Source organism: Lissotriton vulgaris, chromosome 6, assembly GCF_964263255.1.
Source record: "Lissotriton vulgaris chromosome 6, aLisVul1.2, whole genome shotgun sequence".
NCBI classification, from domain to species: Eukaryota; Metazoa; Chordata; class Amphibia; order Caudata; family Salamandridae; genus Lissotriton; species Lissotriton vulgaris.
Window position 1 is genome coordinate 1,723,314,626 of NC_141694.1, and position 22,999 is coordinate 1,723,337,624.

The 22,999-nt window shown below is 43.9% G+C and overlaps 1 pseudogene; it reads left to right on the forward strand.

Annotated features, from left to right (window-relative positions):
- Positions 1-20,037: 20,037 nt before the first annotated feature.
- LOC147709362 (uncharacterized) overlaps positions 20,038-22,999 on the forward strand; it is a 52,280-nt pseudogene continuing 49,318 nt past the window's right edge.

Sequence of the window (22,999 nt, forward strand, 5' to 3'; positions counted from 1 at the left end):
CTCCCAAAGTCACCGATGGCAGAGGCACGGACTCATGCTTGTCCGTTCCAGTGTAGGAAAGGCAAGGAAAAGAAGCTGTAACGTTGTCCAAAGACTACCATGAATAGTAGCAGTAGTTTGTATTGCAACTGCAAGCACAGCATATATCCGGTTATTACGGTGGACACTCCCTACCTCCCTTAATAACTTTAGTTTAGTAGTAGTACGTCATTCATGTGTGGGGGTATCACTGTTCACTCAATAATAAGCAAAGCACCTAAAGTCATCCCATATGTCATCAAATACATCCCATGTGAAGTGATAGATAATCAGATAATTTAGCTTCTTCATTTTCTTTTTCTAATACTCATTTGCACTGTAGGGTGAAAGCTAAATTAATTAAGCAGTAGCCCTTTTAACAGAGTATTCTCAGTGCCACCCGTAATAGAAAAGTAAGAGCTTCACCACCTGCATGTACTGGACCGGTACAGTAACGCAAGTCTGTCTCACTCACCATGGTGTGCGTCTGTTTTTCTCGAGTGCAAGTTCACTGCGCTGGCATTATGCCGGCTTGCATAAGATAACGTACCAATTTTCTTAAACAAGAGAGAAGAAGAAGAATAAGAGTGGTGTACTGTCATAGTCGACTGTAATAGAAGTCCATAGTGCTCGTAGAATTTGTTCCTTAAACTCCCACTAATGTTAGAGCAAGGATGAAGAAGTCGGAGGTTACATAGATACTGTCCTCAATAGTTATGTACTGTGCTTTCAATTTGCTACTTGTACTGTGACAACTTTCTGCTCAATCATTTTGTGTTAATCTTAAGGAGCATTGGTTACAGACTATGTCTTTCTTTTTTCATGTAGTTGCTCCTTCCAAATCCAAGACACCATCAAGGAGGAAGGAGCTGGCTCGAATGGCCCGGCAACGGAGGCTGGATGCCACTGTCGCTGAATATCGGCGGCTGGTGGCCCTGGAGGAGGAGGAGACGCAGTCTGGTACAACAACAACGTCCACTGGGACAGCTGCATCCTCCTCCGTGCGGGCTGCCAGCCAGCGCAGTGCTCCAGCGGTACGGAGCCGGGCTACCAAAGCCAAACACCACCGCCCAGCAGCAAAGAAAGCAGCTGCCCCTCACAGGATTTGCAAGGCACCCCGGCGCCGCTTATCCCTCAGACTGTCCTACCTGGAGCAGGAGGTCCATAACTATAAGAACGTGGTGGAGGGCCTCCGCTTCGAACTTGCCACCCTCCGCAAGGAGCATGATGCCCTGGCTGCTAATTCCAACAGCACCCTGCCATAGTGTCCCTTGCCCCTTTTTTAGAGACTTTTGGGGGGTGGGAATTGGGAGTTGGGATTTTTGGGGACTTTTGAAGGACAATCGTTGGGGTTAGGGAGGGTCTTGCGGGAGATTCTTTTGTTAGGGCTATAAAAATATACTTTTTGAAACTTTATCTGACCATACCTGTTTTTTTACTGCTTTTGAGTCTGGTGGGTGGGGGTTTAACAGTAAGTTTTTTTTTCCTGAATAGTCCTAGGACTTTAGTAGTACTACCGTCAATCAAATCTCTCGTCTCTCCTAATACTCCATTATACTACCTCCAACCAAACGCCTATCTTACCTGTAATTTCTGTTTGCAAGTAGGGCTAGGCCCAGGGCTGGCTCCACGGGAAACAGCAAATAAGGTTGGCAATCCTGGGCGGATAACATTTCCTCATAGCGGTGGTACTAGTGGTGTGACACAGTGGCAGTTGCTTGCCTATGAAAAAAAAGAAAATGAAATCTGGTTTGTCCTCCTGAGCAATACAACGGTACAATAGAGAATATAGCAGGTGACAGAAGTACACTAGAACAGTGCCACATTGTAGCCTAACAAATGTTAAAGTATAACTAATTCGGTTGAAGTTCTTTGACATTAGCCATGGGTCTTTGTCAAGCAGAGTAAGAATATATCCTCGGATTTCTTCACCAGCCTGTTGCTATCACCTTATCCTCCCCAGCAAGTGTGTGGATTTATTGCTGTAATTTAGTCACACATCAATCAAAACCACACAGCCCGGGGGAAGAGGGTTAGGGTTTGAAAAATGGATGGGTACGGGGGTTTTTGGGAAAGGTTTTGGGAGACAAGAAAAAATAGCACAGCATGGACAAACAATTGTGAACATAAACAAATCTTTGGGTACAAACCTATCCATCAATCTTTGAAAGTGCATGCACTACTGCATGCATGTCAGTGAAAAGTAAGTAGTACTTTCGACAACTGTGGAAGAAAGAATGCGACAGTACAGGGCGTGGGTGGAAATATTGATAACTATATTCAACATAAGGTCTCTGTAGCCAGATACCTGAGAGCCTTGCTGGTCACTATAAATCCATTCACAACAACACTCAATGGGGTTGGTCTGGAAGGTATAGTAGATAGAAAAGGAGAAATTGCTTTTTTTCTAGGTGTCCCCTCACTCACCAGGGTTGCCCCTTGGTGACATGCTTCATCATTGGGGCCATCCCAGTCCTCTACGGGCTGGGGCGTGCTGCGACTTGCGAATTACGTAGGAGCACTTACAAATGACTATGTGTGGTGCACATGTGATAGTGGAGTGGACTAAGTGATGTGTTAAGGGATCAATTTAGAAGCAGAGAGAGATCCAAGAAATGCAGTCACAGTCAGAGAAAAAGGCAAGGGATACTGTATCTATGTTGTTGTAGTTGTCCTGTTGGAAGTGGTAAGTAAGTTGCCTGCAGAAAAAAAATCCTCTTATTAGCGGCACTCCTCCATTGCAGCTGACGCTTCGTCCATCGATGTTGGTCACCAGAAGACACCCTGTAAAAAAAGCACAGCATAGACAAACAATTGAACATAAACAATTCTTTGGGTACAAACCTATCCATCAATCTTTGAAAGTGCATGCACTACTGCATGCATGTCAGTGAAAAGTAAGTAGTACTTTCAACAACTGTGGAAGAAAGAATGCGACAGTACAGGGCGTGTGTGGAATTATTGATAACTATATTCAACATAAGGTCTCTGTAGCCAGATACCTGAGAGCCTTGCTGGTCACTATAAATCCATTCACAACAACACTCAATGGGGTTGGTCTGGAAGGTATAGTAGATAGAAAAGGAGAAATTGCTTTTTTTCTAGGTGTCCCCTCACTCACCAGGGTTGCCCCTTGGTGACATGCTTCATCATTGGGGCCATCCCAGTCCTCTACGGGCTGGGGCGTGCTGCGACTTGCGAATTGCGTAGGAGCACTTACAAATGACTATGTGTGGTGCAGATGCGATAGTGGAGTGGACTAAGTGATGTGTTGAGGGATCAATTTAGAAGCAGAGAGAGATCCAAGAAATGCAGTCACAGTCAGAGAAAAAGGCAAGGGATACTGTATCTATGTTGTTGTAGTTGTCCTGTTGGAAGTGGTAAGTAAGTTGCCTGCAGAAAAAAAATCCTCTTATTAGCGGCACTCCTCCATTGCAGCCGACGCTTCGTCCATCGATGTTGGTCACCAGAAGACACCCTGTCCACTGCCTGCCTGATGCTGAATTGTGGCTCGCTAATGTGAAGCCTGACTCCATCCTTTTTTCCCCATTGCAGAGACTGAAACCCGGCCTGTAATTATTCAACGAAAAACAGGAAGTGATATAATATTACAACACCACTGATAAATAAATATAAGGTATGTAGGCTGTGGAGTGCAAAAAGTCACAATTTGATTTTCCTAGTAGACAGTACAATATTTTTGAAAGTGCGTACTCTGTCTGAGTCACCTTTTGAAGGATAAATAAGTAGGGGCAAATTAATGTAGCTGATCTTTCCCCTCAAGCTAGGTGTACTGTAAACTGTGTTTTAGAACAAAATTAGATCTTCCTAGCAGTGCTCCCACCCAGAACCTTACTAAAGCTAGTCGCAAAAATGTAGAAGACCCCCAATCAAATCTCAAAAAACGAGGCCTAGCAGAAAACTGGTGACAAAACTTACTTTGAAAGTAAAAGTAGGCCGAAGTACCCCCTTACTAATTACCCCTTACCCACCGTGGATTGCATTCAAACCACTTGCAAGCAACCAAGCAAAAGTATCCATAGCCAGCATCGCTCCAAGACTCGAAATCCCCCCCACTCAAACACATGCAATAGAAATACTGCTAACCCTAACGAACCCTAAGGTAAGAATAGTGGCAAAGGCTTTCTTTAACTATGCCAAATCCCCCCTTTCCCACCATGGATTTTCTTCAAATGACTTGCAACCAAAATTACACATTCTCACGAGTGCTCTAAGACCCCAGAACTCAGTTGCAAAAATCTAGAACACCCCGAAACACATGCAATCCTGCTGCTAGGGCTAACCCTAACGAACCCTAAGTTACAAAAAGTGCCAAAAGACTTTTCCGCGAGGATTTTGTCCCAACCACTTCTACCCGGTATTAGACCTTCCCAGGAATGCCCCAAGACCCGCCAACACACCCGCCAAAAAGCATAACACCCCCAAACAGGCCAAAAGCAAAATCTCATACTTGCAATATTTCTCAGCCTTCGGTCCAAACGCGCTGCGTAGCTTGGCCATAAGTCGGGGTTGCCACCACGGATTTCCTGAAAAGCAAATGCAATCAAGATTAGAATGTCCCAGCAGTGCTCCCAGACCACGAAACTCACCCACAAACAGACGGAACCCCCCCTAAAAGCACCTCAAAGGCAAGCAAGTCATCAAAAACACAAAAAAAATTCCGCCTGGGATTTGGTCCAAACCACTTTTATCCGGTATTAGAGCTTCCCAGCAATGGCCCCAGAGCCGTCAACCCAGGAGAAAACGAGTAGAAGACCCCCAAACAGCCAAAGAGCAAAAGTACAAAAATGGGGACTTTGTCAGTTTTTCCCAAATTTCCCAAATCACTCCGCGCGCGCTCTGCAGCTAGGCCCTAACTCCCCTCTGCCACCATGGATTTGCTTCAAACCTCTTGCAAAGTAAAGTATATATAGCCAGCAGTGCGCCCAGACCCCGAAACCCACCCACAAACACCAGGAAGCCCCCCAAACAGGCCCCCGAAAATGCTACATTGAGCAAAATGTCAGAAATAGCCCAAAAAAAATCGGCCTGGATTTTGTCCCAACCACTTCTACCCGGTATTAGACCTTCCCAGGAATGCCACAAGACCCGCCAACCCACCCGCCAAGAAGCATAACACCCCCAAACAGGCCAAAAGCAAAATCTCATACTTGCAATATTTCTCGGCCTTCGGTCCAAACGCGCTGCGTAGCTAGGCCATAAGTCGGGGTTGCCACCACGGATTTCCTGAAAAGCAAATGCAATCAAGATTAGAGTGTCCCAGCAGTGCTCCCAGACCACGAAACTCACCCACAAACAGACGGAACCCCCCCTAAAAGCACCTCAAAGGCAAGCAAGTCAATAAAAAACACAAAAAAATTTCCGCCTGGGATTTGGTCCAAACCACTTTTATCCGGTATTAGAGCTTCCCAGCAATGGCCCCAGAGCCGTCCACCCAGGAGAAAACAAGTAGAAGACCCCCAAACAGCCAAAGAGCAAAAGTACAAAAATGGGGACTTTGTCAGTTTTTCCCAAATTTCCCAAATCACTCCGCGCGCGCTCTGCAGCTAGGCCCTAACTCCCCTCTGCCACCATGGATTTGCTTCAAACCTCTTGCAAAGTAAAGTATATATAGCCAGCAGTGCGCCCAGACCCCGAAACCCACCCACAAACACCAGGAAGCCCCCCAAACAGGCCCCCGAAAACGCTACATTGAGCAAAATGTCAGAAATAGCCCAAAAAAAATCGGCCTGGATTTTGTCCCAACCACTTCTACCCGGTATTAGACCTTCCCAGGAATGCCACAAGACCCGCCAACCCACCCGCCAAGAAGCATAACACCCCCAAACAGGCCAAAAGCAAAATCTCATACTTGCAATATTTCTCGGCCTTCGGTCCAAACGCGCTGCGTAGCTAGGCCATAAGTCGGGGTTGCCACCACGGATTTCCTGAAAAGCAAATGCAATCAAGATTAGAGTGTCCCAGCAGTGCTCTCAGACCACGAAACTCACCCACAAACAGACGGAACCCCCCCTAAAAGCACCTCAAAGGCAAGCAAGTCATCAAAAACACAATAAATTTTCCGCCTGGGATTTAGTCCAAACCACTTTTATCCGGTATTAGAGCTTCCCAGCAATGGCCCCAGAGCCGTCAACTCACCTGCAAAGAGGTACAACAACACCCCCACAAGTGCTGAGTCTTTCTTCATTGGACGTAAACCAGCCCTCTGGTTTGATGGAAATAGGAGTCTGGAGGAGGAGGATAGAGGAGCATGTTCTTCTGAACTTGTGAACCTGAGGAATGCAGACTGTGGCAACTTCAAATCAATTAGCAAACCAGTGAAGACAGTTCTGCTGATGGGCTTGTTTTTGTGATTATCTGATTAAAGTTTGAAATATATTAACTGTGCACAACAAAGAAAGACAGACACACAGGAATAAAAGTGAATAAGGACGAAAAAGAAAGTTATTGATTCGTTGTCTCATTTTCAGGGCTCGGTATCACGGTCCAGGAATGAGAATAAGGCTTCGTCATCATACTCTGCGAATTCAGGCAGGGTGAGCTCAGTGTCACCTAACAGAGTAGAAATTCCCTCATCTATGTTGCTGGCCACCTCCTCTTCATCCGGCACGCTTTCTCGTACTCTGAAATCTGGTGGTATGAGGTGCTGATTCATCTTGATCATTGTTAACCTCTCCACATTTTTGGGCGAGAGGCAGCTCCGTTTGGGAGTTACAATGCCACCAGCAGCACTGAAAACCCGTTCAGAAGACACGCTTGCGAGTGGGCAAGACAAGTAGTTTAAAGCCAGGTTGGTGAGCTGTGGCCACAATTCTTTTTTCCCATGCCAATACGCCAATGGGTCAGAATTAACATAGACCTCTGTTGAGTCATTCAGATAGTCCTTCACCATCGACTCAAGGTCCTCATCCAAGGTTCCTCCACTTTGCTTAGCTCTTGCTGTGCCTCTGACCTTTTGAGAACCAAACCCACGCAGAGCTAGCCAATCCTCTTCAGCCTCCAATGTTTCTGTTGTGTCTCGTGCAGATGATCCGGTTGCCGGTGTCTTTAACGGCTGAGAGGTCACTTGTGCCACAGCCACAGGTGCAGAAGTGGATTGTTTTGACTGGGGATGGCCTGCTGATGTACTGTCATTTCCTTCAATTTCCAGCCGTTCTCTTTCAAACCTCTTGGCTGACAAGGCTAGCCAATGTTTGTACTTTGGAACATGTTCATCATCAAAAGGAAAGAATGCTTGGCCTGCCAGCGCCTTTTTGTAGCGTGGATCCAGAATAGTAGCACAAATGTAATGCTCTTCTGAGTGGATCTTTTTAAGACGTTCATCACCTTGTAGGAGCTCTAATAATTTCTCAGCCAGAAGAAAAGAGTCTTGGTTTTTTACATCTTTTTCAAACACAGAACACACCTCCTTCAGTTGGTCCTCCAGTATGTACAACAATGGGATAGCTTTTCCCAAATTACAGTCCTCCTTGCTGACTGCACGCGTGAAGAACTCAAAAGGACGAAGCATGCGTGTCAGGCTTTGAACTATGTTCCATTGTGCCGCACCCATCCCCAGCTCCTCTGTACCCTCTGTAAGGAAATATTGATCGAGTTCCGTATACTGCTCATACAGACGCTCAAGCATGTAGAAGGTTGAGTTCCAACGTGTTACCACCTCCTGGATGAGTGCTTTCACTGGCAATTTACGTTGATATAGCAGGCTCCTCAGCTGCTTCTGGGCCTTAAAAGAATGGCTGAAATGCTTGCACATTTTTCGGCAGGTGTCCAATACGCTGTACGCTGCACTGCCTTTATTACCCAAGAATTTTTGGACAACCAGGTTTATACAGTGCGCCAAACACGGCACTCTGAAATAGTTACCGTCCCTCATTGCCTTAACTATATTGGCGCCATTGTCCGTGGAAACATAACCAACCTGGCGTTTTAGTGGGGACAGCCAGTTAAGGACCTTTGTGTTAAAGACATCCAAAATGTTTTCTGCTGTGTGACGTTTCTCCAAACCAAACATGGCTAGTGTTGCATGTTTCCGAGCAGCTTTGAAAACAATGTCCGTGTCAACACCTGTGTTTAGCTTTGCTTTAGCCCCTGAAAAAGAGACCCAGTGTGCAGTGATGCACATGTAATCAGCGCCTGCGCCACTGGTCCACATGTCTGTTGTCATATGTATAGTGTGAACAGCACTCTTCTGCAAAGCTGCCCCAATCACCTTCAGAACATCTTCATGTAGTGCTGGAACCGCAACTCGGGCAAAATAGAACCGGCTAGGAACCTTCCATTTAGGGCAGAGCCCTGCCACTAATTCTAGAAAACCAACCCCTTCTACAAAAGAAAAAGGGAGAAGGTCCAGAGCTAGCATTTTAGCCAGCTTAGTGTTATACAGACGCGTCAGTGGGTGGTTGCGTTCATATTGCGCTTCTGTAAACAACATCTTTTTAATGTTGCCCTGGACCAAGGATTTACGGGATGATGATGATATCTTCGACCCAGTTACGCTCGCTGATGAACTTTTCCGCATTGATGTCTCACTCTCTCCCACACTCTTAGTGTGCCTCACATGGGGTGTGCTGCTGACAGGGGTACTGGGTGTAAGTGAAGTGTTTGAATCGTCTTCTTCCTCCTCGTCATCATCAGATGAAAAAGCAACGTTTTCATTACGTGCAATTCCGGCTTCCTTGACCGCCTCTAGGTGCGGAAACCATTGGACAGGGTGTGCTCTCTTAAGATGACCTCTCTGGCCTCTGGTACCATAGTTGCTACCAAACTTACCACGACTAACTCGAAGCTTACAAATGGTACAAATGGCTACGTTTTCCATTTTTGGGCAAACACTAAAGAAGTCCCAAACTGGAGACTTGAAATGTCTTTGGGGGCCGGAGGAGGCGGCGATACTGGTGGTGGAGGTCCTGCTGCTAATGCCAGATGAAGTGGAGGATGTGGTTTGCCGAACTTCAGTACGTTTTGCACTTTCACCACCACGAATTGAGGTCGAGGTGGGTACCTTCTTGCAAGGAAGAAATATGGAAGCGGTAGGTGTTGGTGTACTAGTTAACTCCAAATCTAATGATTGTTGTGTTTCCATTTCCATTGCCTCCTCGTCGACATCATCATCACGCTCAGCAGCTTCTCGGGATAAGGTCAAAATGTCTCTTTGCTGCATGCCCGCTGGGGCTGCAGTGACCTTTATGATGACTGGATCGTCTTCGTGAAGGGCTTCATCAGCAGCAGTATGCGTCACTTCTTGTTGAGCCTCATCACACTCCATAGGTATGAGTTTTTCGACGACCTTCCTTTTACGCTTAGGTATCTTTGTCAGATCATGGTGTGCCTCACTCTCAGGCTGCCGTGGTGGTACCCATTCGTCATCCAGATCATCAGAAGGCGGTGGGCTTGAAGAAGATGTAGACACCAACCTTGATCTTTTCCTTGCTAGGGATGTGGAAGACAACGAATAATCATCAGGAGGAGTGGCTTCCAATGATACCTCGGCTTGATTGTCGATTTCCTGATGTGCCCCTACTTCGGGAGGGACAACTATTGTGGGAACTTGTTGTGACCCTCCATGCACCTCTACTTGCGCATCTCCTTGCGCTGCCTCTCCTTCCACATGTACTTGGGCTTGTACTACTTGCACATGTTGTTGTTGCGGCTGTGGTTGTTCAACACTTGTCAGATGAGTTACAACAACCTGTGTTGATTCAGGGACATTGCTGCTACTTTCTTGCGATGAGCCAACATCACTGGTCGATGGTGATTGGAGAAGTACACTGACTGCCTCTAAAGCACTCAAGGGCTTTGACTTAAGTTGGCGTGGTGGTGGAGGCACTGAACCCAATGGAGCGGGGTTGCTGCTCCCAGCTTGGTCCCCAGCAGATCCTGCTGCTGCAGGCGTACTTTTTTTTTTGCTCCCAAAAAACGTGGCGGTTGGCACACCAGCCTCCTTGGTAACTTGCTTCTTCTGCTCCTTACTAGCAACTTTCTTGCTAGAGGAGCTACAGAGAACTTTTTTTGGGGCCATCTTCTTCAGAGCAGGTCAGACAGCAGGCCGCAGTTGCACGAATTGTAGAGTTGTCTGAGGCCAGACGTGACGTTGCGTGACGTTATGCTGCACACACACACCGCTGCAGGACTTCTTCCTGGCACTGGTGGTTCTCTTGAGTCTTGTGCACCTAAAAACAATGGAAGACAGAGGAACATCAGTTCAGTTATACACCACAAAAAAATCGGAAAAAAACCAGAAAAATCAGCACAATCCCATTCCATCCATGCCCTCCATGATGTTTAAGTTCAAGACAGCCCACAGAAAGACTAGGCCCATGCTAGACTCAAATACCCCTGGTGAAAAGGCCACAAGTACAGCCCCAAAAAACGAAAATCACTGAAAAATCAGCACAATCCCAATCCATCCATGCCCTCCATGATGTTTAAATTCAAGACAGCCCACAGAAAGACTAGGCCCATGCTAGACTCAAATACCCCTGGTGAAAAGGCCACAAGTACAGCCCCAAAAAACGAAAATCACTGAAAAATCAGCACAATCCCAATCCATCCATGCCCTCCATGATGTTTAAATTCAAGACAACCCCCAGAAAGACTAGGCCCATGCAAGACTCACTACCCCTGGGCATAAAGGTTGAAAAGTAGGCAAAATGGTTGCAGGCCTAACAACAAAGCCTGCATTCAAAATGGCCACTTGCCTCCCAGCACATGGCCAGTGCCTGTAGCAGCACTCAAAATGGCCACCAGCCACATGGCCTGTCCCTCCCCATGAACACCCCCAAAAATCGAAAAACACTGCAAAATCAGCACAATCCCATTCCATCCATGCCCTCCATGATGTTTAAGTTCAAGACAGCCCACAGAAAGACTAGGCCCATGCTAGACTCAAATACCCCTGGTGAAAAGGCCACAAGTACAGCCCCAAAAAATGAAAATCGCAGAAAAATCAGCACAATCCCATTCCATCCATGCCCTCCATGATGTTTAAGTTCAAGACAGCCCACAGAAAGACTAGGCCCATGCTAGACTCACTACCCCTGGGCATAAAGGTTGAAAAGTAGGCAAAATGGTTGCAGGCCTAACAACAAAGCCTGCATTCAAAATGGCCACTTGCCTCCCAGCACATGGCCAGTGCCTGTAGCAGCACTCAAAATGGCCACCAGCCACATGGCCTGTCCCTCCCCATGAACACCCCCAAAAATCGAAAGACACTGCAAAATCAGCACAATCCCATTCCATCCATGCCCTCCATGATGTTTAAGTTCAAGACAGCCCACAGAAAGACTAGGCCCATGCAAGACTCACTACCCCTGGGCATGAAGGTTGAAAAGTAGGCAAAATGGTTGCAGGCCTAACAACAAAGCCTGCATTCAAAATGGCCACTTGCCTTCCAGCACATGGCCAGTGCCTGTAGCAGCACTCAAAATGGCCACCAGCCACATGGCCTGTCCCTCCCCATGAACACCCCCAAAAATCGAAAAACACTGCAAAATCAGCACAATCCCATTCCATCCATGCCCTCTATGATGTTTAAGTTAAAGACAGCCCACAGAAAGACTAGGCCCATGCTAGACTCAAATACCCCTGGTGAAAAGGCCACAAGTACAGCCCCAAAAGACGAAAATCACTGAAAAATCAGCACAATCCCATTCCATCCATGCCCTCCATGATGTTTAAGTTCAAGACAGCCCACAGAAAGACTAGGCCCATGCTAGACTCAAATACCCCTGGTGAAAAGGCCACAAGTACAGCCCCAAAAAACGAAAATCACTGAAAAATCAGCACAATCCCAATCCATCCATGCCCTCCATGATGTTTAAGTTCAAGACAACCCACAGAAAGACTCAGTCCACCCACCACTGAGTACCCCTGGGCAAAAGGCCCCAAAACAGCCCAAAAATCGAAAATTCCAAAATGTTAGTTGCAGCAACTGTAATGCCCCAAACAAACTTACTTGTAAAATTTCTAATCCAACAGTGATCCAAAGAAAGTCAAAAAGGCCTCAAATCCAAATATCCAGCAGCATCCACAAAAAGTAATCCTTCCAGCTCCAGATCCAAATGAAAAGTGACCAGGAGATGGACAAAGCACTGGGAGGAGCCTGCTGGACAGGAACAGGAAGTTGAAGACTGTGGGGCACTTCCTTCCTCCCACCCCGCTCCCCAAAATGGACTCCTCGCTAAAAAAGTGCAGGCAAATGTCAACCTAAGGAGTTATTCAGATAAAAATCATCATTTCAAGAAGGTTTATGCTGCTTGCTGGTGGATTTCTTGTGCAGAATTGCAAATTTTATATTTTCGCTTGTGCAATTGCGAAGTACCGCGAGACGTGATCTCGCCGTACTCGCGTTGACAAACTCTCGCTGTGCAAGTAGGCAAGCCGCGATGACGTAATCGCGCTCGCCAAATTCCCGCGGGATCACACAGCAAGATCCAAAATGGCGCAGCACTCGCAAAATATCGAGAAAAACAACTCGGCAAACGATGATAAACGCCGCGCGCCGCAAAAATTGTATCACCAACGACGCGAGCCGCAAAAAAAATCCGCTGCGTGCGAATTTGCAGATTTTGCGGGAAATTCGCAAATCTCGCGGATTGCGAATTTCCCAAAAATCCGCAAAATACGCGAGCGTAACGGATTTTCCGCCCATGCTTAAGACTAAGGGACGGGTAGACTTGAAAGACACCACTCTCACATAATAGGATGGGCAATTGTGGGTGGACGGGTCTTGTATTAAACTATCAAACTGTACCACATCTGCTGTCTATGCCGTCACCACTACCAACACCATTGTTGAGACTGCACGCAAACCTCAGAAATCGGTCCAGGCTGCAGAACTTATAGCTCTCACCCGCCCATGCTTGTATCCTTACCCAGGATCTCGCTTTCACCATCTATATCAACAGCCAGTAGGCCCTTGGAGTAGCCCACAGTTTTGGTATCCTTTGGAAGGAGAGAGGGTTCTTAACATCACATGGTACACCCATTCAGCATGGTGACTTAGTCACTGCATTGCTCTAAGCTTTGACACTACCCAGAACACTAGCTATTGTTAAATGCAATGCACACAAGAAGGTCATAGACGAAATAGGGTTAGAAAATGCTTTTGCTAATGAGACAGCCCAGGCTACTTCACAGGAAAGAATAGATACCCCTATGTACATAGTATAATCCCAAGCAGAGAAATGGCATGATGTCAGACAACAGATCCGGGACATCCAGTTCACTGCCACCTCTGAAGAACTTCAAAATTGGGAGAAGGAGGGCATGCTTGATGAAGAAAATTGTTGGCGATCCAAAGATGCAAAACTTTGGAAATTACCAAATGCTTATCTCCTTCCATTGTTGAACATGACTCGTTTGCCAGCACACACCAATGCTGCCACCTTGACAAAAATATTACAGGAAGTGTGGGATAACAACCAACTCAAATGGCAAACAGTGGAGCCATTCGCCACCTCACCAGAATCATGGAAGCCACTGTCAACATCACAGCTGGTATTCTGGCCAACAATACAGCACAGCTCCAAGCGGTACGCCTCGTCACTCTTCAAAATCGCATGGTCCTTGATGTCATCCTAGCTGACCGCGGAGGAGCATGTCGCATCGTTGGCACCAGCTGTGGAGTGTATGTTCCGGATCATTCATCATCTGTCTACGAGGCTATGTCCACACTCCATCGAATAGCCTCCGACCTCCATCAAGATACAGGCTCATGGTCCCTTAGTTCTTGGATATGGCAAATCCTACTGACATGGGGATGGAAGGTCGTAATGATTATCCTAGTACCTCTTGCATTGACCTTCTTCTGCTGTCTTTGCCTTGAATGTGGCCCCCACTCTGTGGCCCATATGCAAATGCTTTCAAACCCGTCCCCATAAATGCCCATGTCAAAAAAGACAAAATAATGACTGAACGTGAGACACAGCTATTGATGAACATTATAATTGACTAAAAATGGTTTCGCCTATGGCAAAAGGAGGGACTGTGGAAAAGTGAGTCTATTGTTTTGCCATTCACTCATTTTGTGATTCACTCCACCATTTTGTGCTAAGCCCTTTGTGACTGACCTTCTCTCTGTATCACAAAAACTCTGGAGCTCCACTTTTTACCTGCCACATTCCTGCACGGACACTCACACCCTGTTAGTGCTTTGGCCGGCTACAAACTGGCCAGCCCGTGCTCAACCAGTTGGGCAAGGAGTTTGTCAGATGTTTATCGTCCTCACCCTGTACATTACGCCCTGCAGGCGTCCACCAACAGGCCAATCCCTGCTTGCTGTGTAATCATACCTCTCGCCAGTGCCCTGCAGTGGCCAAAACAACTAATATTTGTGGACTTATTTGTATAAACATGCTTTTTGCTTACACCCTGCAGGGGCCTCACCGTTACCTGTGCTTATCAGATTAGCCTTTGTTTGACATATAATCATGCTATGCCCTGCAGTACCAACTAATCAGATTGACCTCTGTGTACTATGTAATTATAATGTTTTGCCCATGTCCTGCGAAAAACCCCAAAGGCTACTCACCTGCTGATCCTCCAGATTGACCATTGTTTAGGAATGTAATAAAGTACTATTGGTACAACTCCCTTACATGCCTGGGGCAGGATAAAGGGTATATACGATGCAAAGTAAGACCATTCTGCAGACTGTCTCCTCAGACAGCTGTGGGTGTCTGTTGTGGATGCCCTCTCCATCTCATGAGATTGTAATAAATATCCTTTCTCTCTGGCTCCAGCATTGGTCTCAGTTTGTATTCCGGACCCGTGGACTATAGGGTGACCCTGCACCTTTGGTGGTCTGCCAAAAGACCCCCAAATCCACACACAGGCGGTCGCAGACAGGATTGCCTTGGGAGCGCCTTCGGCTTGCCCGCTGCGCACCTGCCATATTAGGGGAGATGAGAGGGAGGAGCAGCTGGGAGGCAGGAGTGGGACAAAGAATTGACGAGCGGGGGGACAGGGCCACAGGAAAGCAGCGGCGGAAACAGGGTACAAAAGGCAAAAAGGTAAGCGGAGAGGAAGGCAAAAAATATACAGAATGTAAACGAGCATGAGGCACATGCTCCTAAATGTAAGAGGCCTTACACCCAAATGCAACATGTGAACCAACAGCCAAATTCAAAGATTGGCAAGGGGCAGCACGGGGTGGGAGTGGAAGTATTGAACCTTAAGGAAAGTTACAGAAAATTCGTTGAAATCTTGCAAGAGGATCTCAACCGCATTAAGGAAAGTTTGGCTGCCATGGAAGCCCAACTGATTCATCTTTCTAAACCCTGAATGCCTGTACATGGACTGAATATTCTCAATCTGGGTGAAGCTGGGCATGTTTGTCAATGTAAACCCAACTGCCCAGTGGTCGTGGAAGCTACTAGGGTAACTACCTTGCTGCAGAATGAAGGGATCTCAACACATGCTGAGGCAGGAATGAACAATGGCGTTGTCGCAAGGATTGCAGCGGCAGCACAGAAAAGAACAGCGCCTGGTATGGGCAATCAGGCCTCTTCATTATTATCAACCGAAGGTGTACAGAGGCAGACAGATATGGTAGCTGAAGCAAATAGTGGTGTAGACACCGTTCCCAGAACCGCAATATTATATCTCCCTCCTGAGGCGTGCCCGTGTGTACTGGTAATGGCAGGCAGACCTCCTTTAAAGTCCACCAAACCAGAAACTGGGGAATACACTGGCATGGTGTTCACAAAATCTTTACTTCAGCGGGGAGGAATGAGATTTTAGCAGTGTGCAGCGTGGGCTGGATTAATTCCTCACTCAATACCATTCAGGGAGACTGCTTGGTAAAGAATTTTTGTCACCCGTCTACAGTGAGTAGGCCATTAACCACATGGCTGCTGGGCGTTTTCCCCCCCTGTGCTGGAAAATGCCATTTTAGTGGCACTATGACGAGCTCAGCTCGTCATCAGCACACGACACCTTTGGGTGATGACGAGCTGAGCTCGTCATCAGCATCGAAAGGGTTAAGGTACTGCAAAGAGAGACCACTAATTCCCACAAAAATTTTCGAAACCCCCTTGGGTTATTTTTACAAACCGCTTAACCAGACACTGCATGCAAATGTAAATATTCTTGTCGATGTATGCTATGATGTGTATAACAACAAAATTGAATCACTGTTGTAGAAAAATCCCGTTATGACCGCTCCATCAACTCCAAGTCAGAAATAAATGGTTAGACAGGCCATGCGACCTAGGCCTGAGGCTACTGATTGACAGATCACAGGTAAGGTGGCACGTAACCAGCAAGACAAATGCACGAACAGGAAAAACCCAGAATAGTCCCACAGATAGGCAGCGACTCCACAGTAAAGTTAGCTGCCGCAAGAAGTTAGGAACACTCAGCCAATCAGACCACAGCACACAGGGTGACCACACGCTCTCCATGGTGGACATCTGGACACGTTACCCACTAGCCCTCACTATGTTCAGGCAAGGTCGAGACCCACCTGCCTTTGTCATCAGTTGGGAATAATTTATGGCCCATTGACTAGGTCTACATTCCTCCCCTGAATTGTTTTATGATCTTTCAGGAAATGTATATAATGTATATAAAGACACTCAAAACTATTGTACTTTGAGACAGTCCCCAGACCCCGACTTTATGATTGTGCTCCCAGTCGTAGTGTTTGATTAAACTAACTGTTCCTGTTTTGCCAAACACCTCTTGTCTTTGTTTTTTCAAGTTAAAATTTATATTTGAGCAATATTTGGAAAGCCACCCAGGAGAGATTGGTGCTTCAAACCCGACTGCAGCCGAAGTAAAGGGCCCGCTCTGATGGATTCACATCAACCCAGCAAGGAAGGTGAGCAGAAGCCGCAATTGATTTAAAGTTTAGCTGATCCGTGGTCCGTCTTGAAGCCGCCATCATTTGGGTAAGAGATTACATCCGATCATTAGTCCCAGTATTTGGCGTATGCCAAACTAGGAAGAAGCACAAAAATGTAACCTGACTGCCACTGACAGAAATCTGACATATTGCTTATTTTATGTGTCCAAACTAAGTAGTCACAAGGCTACCTCGGAGACAATCCTGCTGAGATCACCTTTTTTCTATAGCTAACATGCTAGGAAAGGTGAAGGTTTTTTTTTGCTTGGGCCTCTGGGCATGACACAGTCGGTACGCTTGCCCCCTGAGTGTGATACAGGGGCGAGGCCTCATCGCTTAGACCACTGGTCATGACACAGATGGTACGCATGGGACTTGGGTCTGATATAGGGCCATTACCCTGATCTTATTTTTTTGTCTAAAAGTGTTTTCTCAGTGCTACCGGTTTCTTAACTCTGTTGGTATCTGGAAGAAGTGAGAGGTGTTATCCGTTTGAACCACGGTGCGTGATACACATGCTACTGATGGAGCAAGGTGAAGAACAAGATTTTGTTCAAACTTGTGAAGTTAATCTCCCATAACAAGTAATTAAATTAATAAGCTTGTGGTGAAATTAATAATCAACTTAGTTTAAGAATACATTCATCAATACACGCGGGATAAACTAATGTGCTTTATTTTGCATACGCAAAGAAAAAATAATAAACTAACCTTGTCTATTGTCTTTGTCAGTATTAAATGCGGCAGTTAAATTAAAGGCATGTGCTTATTTTGTGTGCTTATGTTATGTTTTTTCTGTGATGAAGAGCTCATGGAGTTTGTGCTGTTCAAAAAGGAAAAGTAATTATAATGCTGCTTGACTGTGCTTTTTGCTAGGTAACATAATTAACAGGATTAATTAGTAAAGGGGGTGGGTAACAGAATGGGTCTCAATTCTTTAATTAATTGATGTCTTGTGTTTGTTTAATAATAGTTTCCAAAGTGAGGCCTAAAGATGGTTCAGAAAATATGGCTGACGGAGCTGCAGATACAAAAGCTTGTCCAGAGTGAAGTCTTTACACATGCATAGCTGTGAAGATTTTAACTGCAATGTCATCGTGAATTGAAAAGCAGTTCTCTGGTCGCGTTGAACGTGCTCATGGAGAGAAGGCTAAAGGACAGGAACTTAAAGTGTCTGCCAAGGTTAGGAAGTAAATGTTCAAAACTCGAGGAAAAAGTAACTTTCTTGAGGAAGTTGAAAGATGTGGAAATGAAAGACAATAGGGCTTATTTGAAGCCTGGACTTGTTCAAGAATCGGAGATGACCTAATACATTTTATCATGGACTGACACAGGAGAGCCAATGAAAAGCTCGGATTTGCTTAAAAGAATGTAACATGTAGAAAGTTTAGCTAGAGAGAAAGGTATAAAGTCTGACATTATGAGCAAGGAAAAAACTCTTACTTTCCGATTCCTGAATGACGTGACATGCTGATGGACCTTTGGCGCATGTAAGGACAGCAGACCTATAAATGATTTTTCCTTTTTAGGTGAAGAGAGAAATAGTCAGGGAAATAGATTTAGGGAATGGGAACTGGTATTCTGCTAATACTTCATGTTTCTGAGTTTGCTTTGAAAATGTCAGTTTTAAATTCATTTCCTTATTAAAATGCTGCTTTCTTAATTGCTTATAAAATAAAGATTCTAAACGTAAATGCTTTTTATTTATGAAATAATAAAGTTAATAAAAATAGATTTGAAAAGACAAGCTGGTCTTGTTTATTCATGGTCTAGTTACCATCAGTTGATTCAATTGCCTTAGTGGTCTGATTGATAAATAATAAATGTTTAAAACCATGGTGAAGATAAATAAACTGCAGTTGTATATAATAGTGTAAATAATATGTGAGTAGTTTAATTAATCATACCACTTGATTCAGTTGCTCAAAATTGTCTCATTGGTTTTATGGGCCTTTATATGTGTTTCATGATTAATGGTGAGTATTGAGGTGATAGGTAGCGTTTATGAGACAGTTTTTCAATCAGAGCGCTGGACCAATTACTTGGTAGCAGAGTTACGTTTTTTATGGTAACTAGCATGTTACATGGTAATACATAGGATTGATGTCTAAAACATGTTAAGTTTGTTCAGTTGTTATATGTAGTCGAAAGGTTTTTTCCCGCAGTGTGAAAATCCTGGTTTGTGCCGGCATGAAAAGTGTGACAGGTGAAGTTACACAGTGCATTTGTTCTGTTTCAAAATAGTGGTATCGCCGTATATCACAAGTGTTGTGGTCGTACAGCGCAAGTTTAGGGATTTTAGGTGTGTAAGGCGGAATGTATAGTGAGGATTGTCTATGAAATTGTAGCTTTCGAGTATAGGGACTTGTGTCCTGTTTTAAAACTCACTGTGAAAAGAGTAGTAGAATTTATCTAAGCTTGAATGAAGGCTAAGGAAGCGTCGTCTATCTTACTGGCGAGTGACTATTTCTAATAGTGGGTTAAAGTCCTACTAAAGATTCATGTATACATGGCTAGGGATTTTTCTGTATGATTGTGCGTAAATGAATTTTTAATGTACGATCGAGTGAAACTCTAAATTGTCTCTAAGGAGGAGTAAAATATCTCTGTATGTGCATTTAGAGAGAAACAAGTTCGTTATTACCTGATAGAAGGGTAAAGTAGCCTTACTTTATCGACAAATTTAAATATTCTGTGAAAATAGTGTTGTCTATACTTGAATGTTAGGAAAAGCTATCACTTTATTTTGGTGAAACAGACAAATGGTTTATTTTTGTGGAGTTATTAACTGAATTTAATTGAACGATTTGAAAATATGGCGCTATGAACATTTTTTGCAAAGGAGGTGCCAGTTTAAGGAGTGGAGTGAGGGACAGAGCAGCTGCAGCGGTAGCATACGTCACAAGTGCCGCGCTGTGATTGGCTAACATACGTCACAGTATTCGCGCACAGATTGGTTCATGTGACTAAGGCAAGCTTACAGCTGATTGGCTCATCCTCAAAAACAGTAATTCTATTGGTTGAGCAAAATAGTGATGAAGCTTAACCTGATTGGTTTGTTGGTAAGTTTCGCGCACAGATTGGTTGGTGTTGCGGAATAACAAGGAAGTTGTTAAGATCTTTTCCGAAGTAAGGAAAATTGTTTAAAAACAATGGATTACTATTACATGAAGGAGAAAAAGAAGCTTTCATGGTTTCAGAAATTGAAAAATAAAATTAAACCTGACAAGAAAATTTTAACGCGAGGTGGAAGATTACTTCATAAGTATAAAACACCTGCAGCTTATATGTTGGGTGAATATGGTTATCATACTTGTCTTTGGATTGAGAATTGGATGAAGAATACTGAAAATGATGGTGTATTAGCATGGCCGGAAGATGGATCATTTAACATAGCAGTTTTGAAAAATTTAAGAGAAAAAATGATGAAAGTTGTACCAAAGCCTAGACCTACTCAATTTGAAGCTTTAGTTGAATGGGAAGATGAAATGTTTGAATTAGAATGAGAGAGTAGGGGGATATTAAGGGGGACCAGATTAGGTCTTGGTAGAGAAACACATGAGGATAGAATGCGTCGATGGAGAAGTGCAGACATGTGTGATGGCTTGTATCCAGTGAGATTAATTGATGAGGTAACTGGACAAAAGAGTGCCCAAAAGAAAAATAGAAATAGTGAAGAAAGTGATTCAGAAGATACGGTATTAGAAGAAATTTATACTAAAAAACCGCCACCTTATCAACCCGTTTGTTCATGGTCTTCTCCAAGTGCTCCTCAAAGATAAATTATTGATGAGACATCCCCTGAAACAAATCTGAATTATAGAGAAACACCTGAAAGAGTAGAAATAAGATATAATTCAAATATATCAGGAGAAAATAGAAATTATCCTAAAAACCCCGTTCAAAGAAATGAAACTCCAAGAAATGGAAATAGAACAGAAAGGTATGAGGAATTACCAAATACCTCAGAATATATTCGTTCTACGAATGAATTAATACAGCAGTTAACTAAAAGCATGGAAGCAGTAACAGTACCTGTAACGATTGGACCTGTTCTTCCAGTATTTGATCAAAAGGAAATTAGACATTCAGCTTTAACTGTTCCATTAAATTCAGAAATACAGAAAGTGACTGAAAATTTTTATTAGGACTTGTCTGAAATACACCGAGAGAAAATAATGATGCCTGACTTAACTTTTAATCAAAGTTCATCATGTAAAACTCCATCTGGTGCAGAATCTGACTCTGGAACTCCGGAAAAGAGTCTGAGTAAAATAGATTTAACACAAACCCCAGAATGTAAATTACTTGATGTTGGAAAATTGAAAGCAGATTTAGAGGAATTAATAATTGGAACGATTGGAACGGACAGATTGAAGGCATATCAGGATGATGAATTATTATTTATTTGCAAAAGCATAACATGGAAAACGAAAAACAAATATGATCAATTAGAGGATATGGCTTTTAAATTAGAAGTAGATTTAAGTAAGCAGAAGAATTTGCAGAAAAACTATAGGGTGGATTTCTCTGAAAAAGACATTGAAAATATGAATACCACAGGAAGAATCATTCATATAAAAGAACAAGTCTAGCTTTTCCTATCAGAGAAAAGCAAAAAAGTAGTAAATGAGTTTCCAATGAGAGAAATAGCGGGAGGAGGATATGTGCATGTCCCATGGACAAGACAGGACATTTTACTGTTTACTGTTTACAAATGATTTTCCTCGATTAAGAGAAAAACCTGTAGAATGGTATCGACAGGTAGACAGAATTGTGAAAGTTTCAAAGGTTTTGTCGATCGATCTGGATGGATTATTTTACATAGTTGTTCCATCAGATCTTTGGACAGAATGTAAAACTACTATAGATTGGCCTAGAGAAGAATATGAACGAGATAAAGTAACAGGTGCTCCTTCACCAGAGGTAATGAGAAAATACAAACAGGTAATTGTGTTTTTGAAAAACAAGATTCCCCCAAAAGAGATAGATTGGGTTAAAATAGATAGAACAATCCAAGAATCAAAGGAATCAGTACATTCATTTTATGAAAGATTACTGCTGGTATTTAAACAATACAGTGGTTATGAACATTTAAGTGAAAAAGACATGAGCCATTTTATATACAGATTTGTATATGGCTTGAGACCTGAAATTAGTGAAATGGTAAAAACTGGAATAGTTGGTTGGCAATCACACACAGTAGATGATATCTTGAGAAAAGCAAAATACTGTAGTGATGAAATGGAAGCTAGACAAAAGAAGTTGAAAGAAAAGTCTATGTGGGCACAGGTAAAAGTGGCTGAACAACAAATAGCAACTTCAGGATATAAGGATGTTGATCAGAATCAAGGGAAATTTAAAGGTAATTATAATAAACCAAAAACGATGGGAAATGTAAAAGAGTTAAAACAGAAACTCCCATGTTTTAATTGTGGCAAAATTGGACACTGAAAGCGTGAGTGTAAGAATCCGCCCAGAACTTATTTAAAAAATACATCATTAAATCCACAGATGCAGAATGAGATAAATGAGCAGCAACAGCTACAGCGACAGGTAGTGATTCAGCAAAGTCAGTTACCACAATCGCCTCTTCCAAACTGTGTAAATGTACAGAGATACAGTGCAGAAACAGGATTCAGCGGAGGTGAACAGGTAACAGATCGCCAAGAGTGAATGTGTCAAATGTGTCTCAACAATATTGGTTGAAAGAAGATGGAGGGAGTGAATCTGAAGAATACTTCTGACGGTGCCAGAGAGAGGAGGAAGAGTGTGTGCTTGGAGCCACTCTTGAGGTAGATCAATCTGGTCCATTTGTAAATGGTAAAGTGAATGATGTAGAAATTACTTTCCTAGTGGATACATGTGCTACCCGTTCTACTGTTAGATCAGTGGAAATAGAAAACCATCCTCTCTCTGGAGATAAAATCCAAGTAGTAGGTGTAGCTAATCAGCAAATAAAAACAGATTTAACTGAACCAGTTGAAGTTGAAATAGGTAAATTTATAGACATGCATAGATTTGTAGTTTGTGATAGCAGTCCTGTAAATCTATGAGGTAGGGATATTCTTTGTAAAATGAACTGTGCAATATATTGTTCACCGGATGGTATAG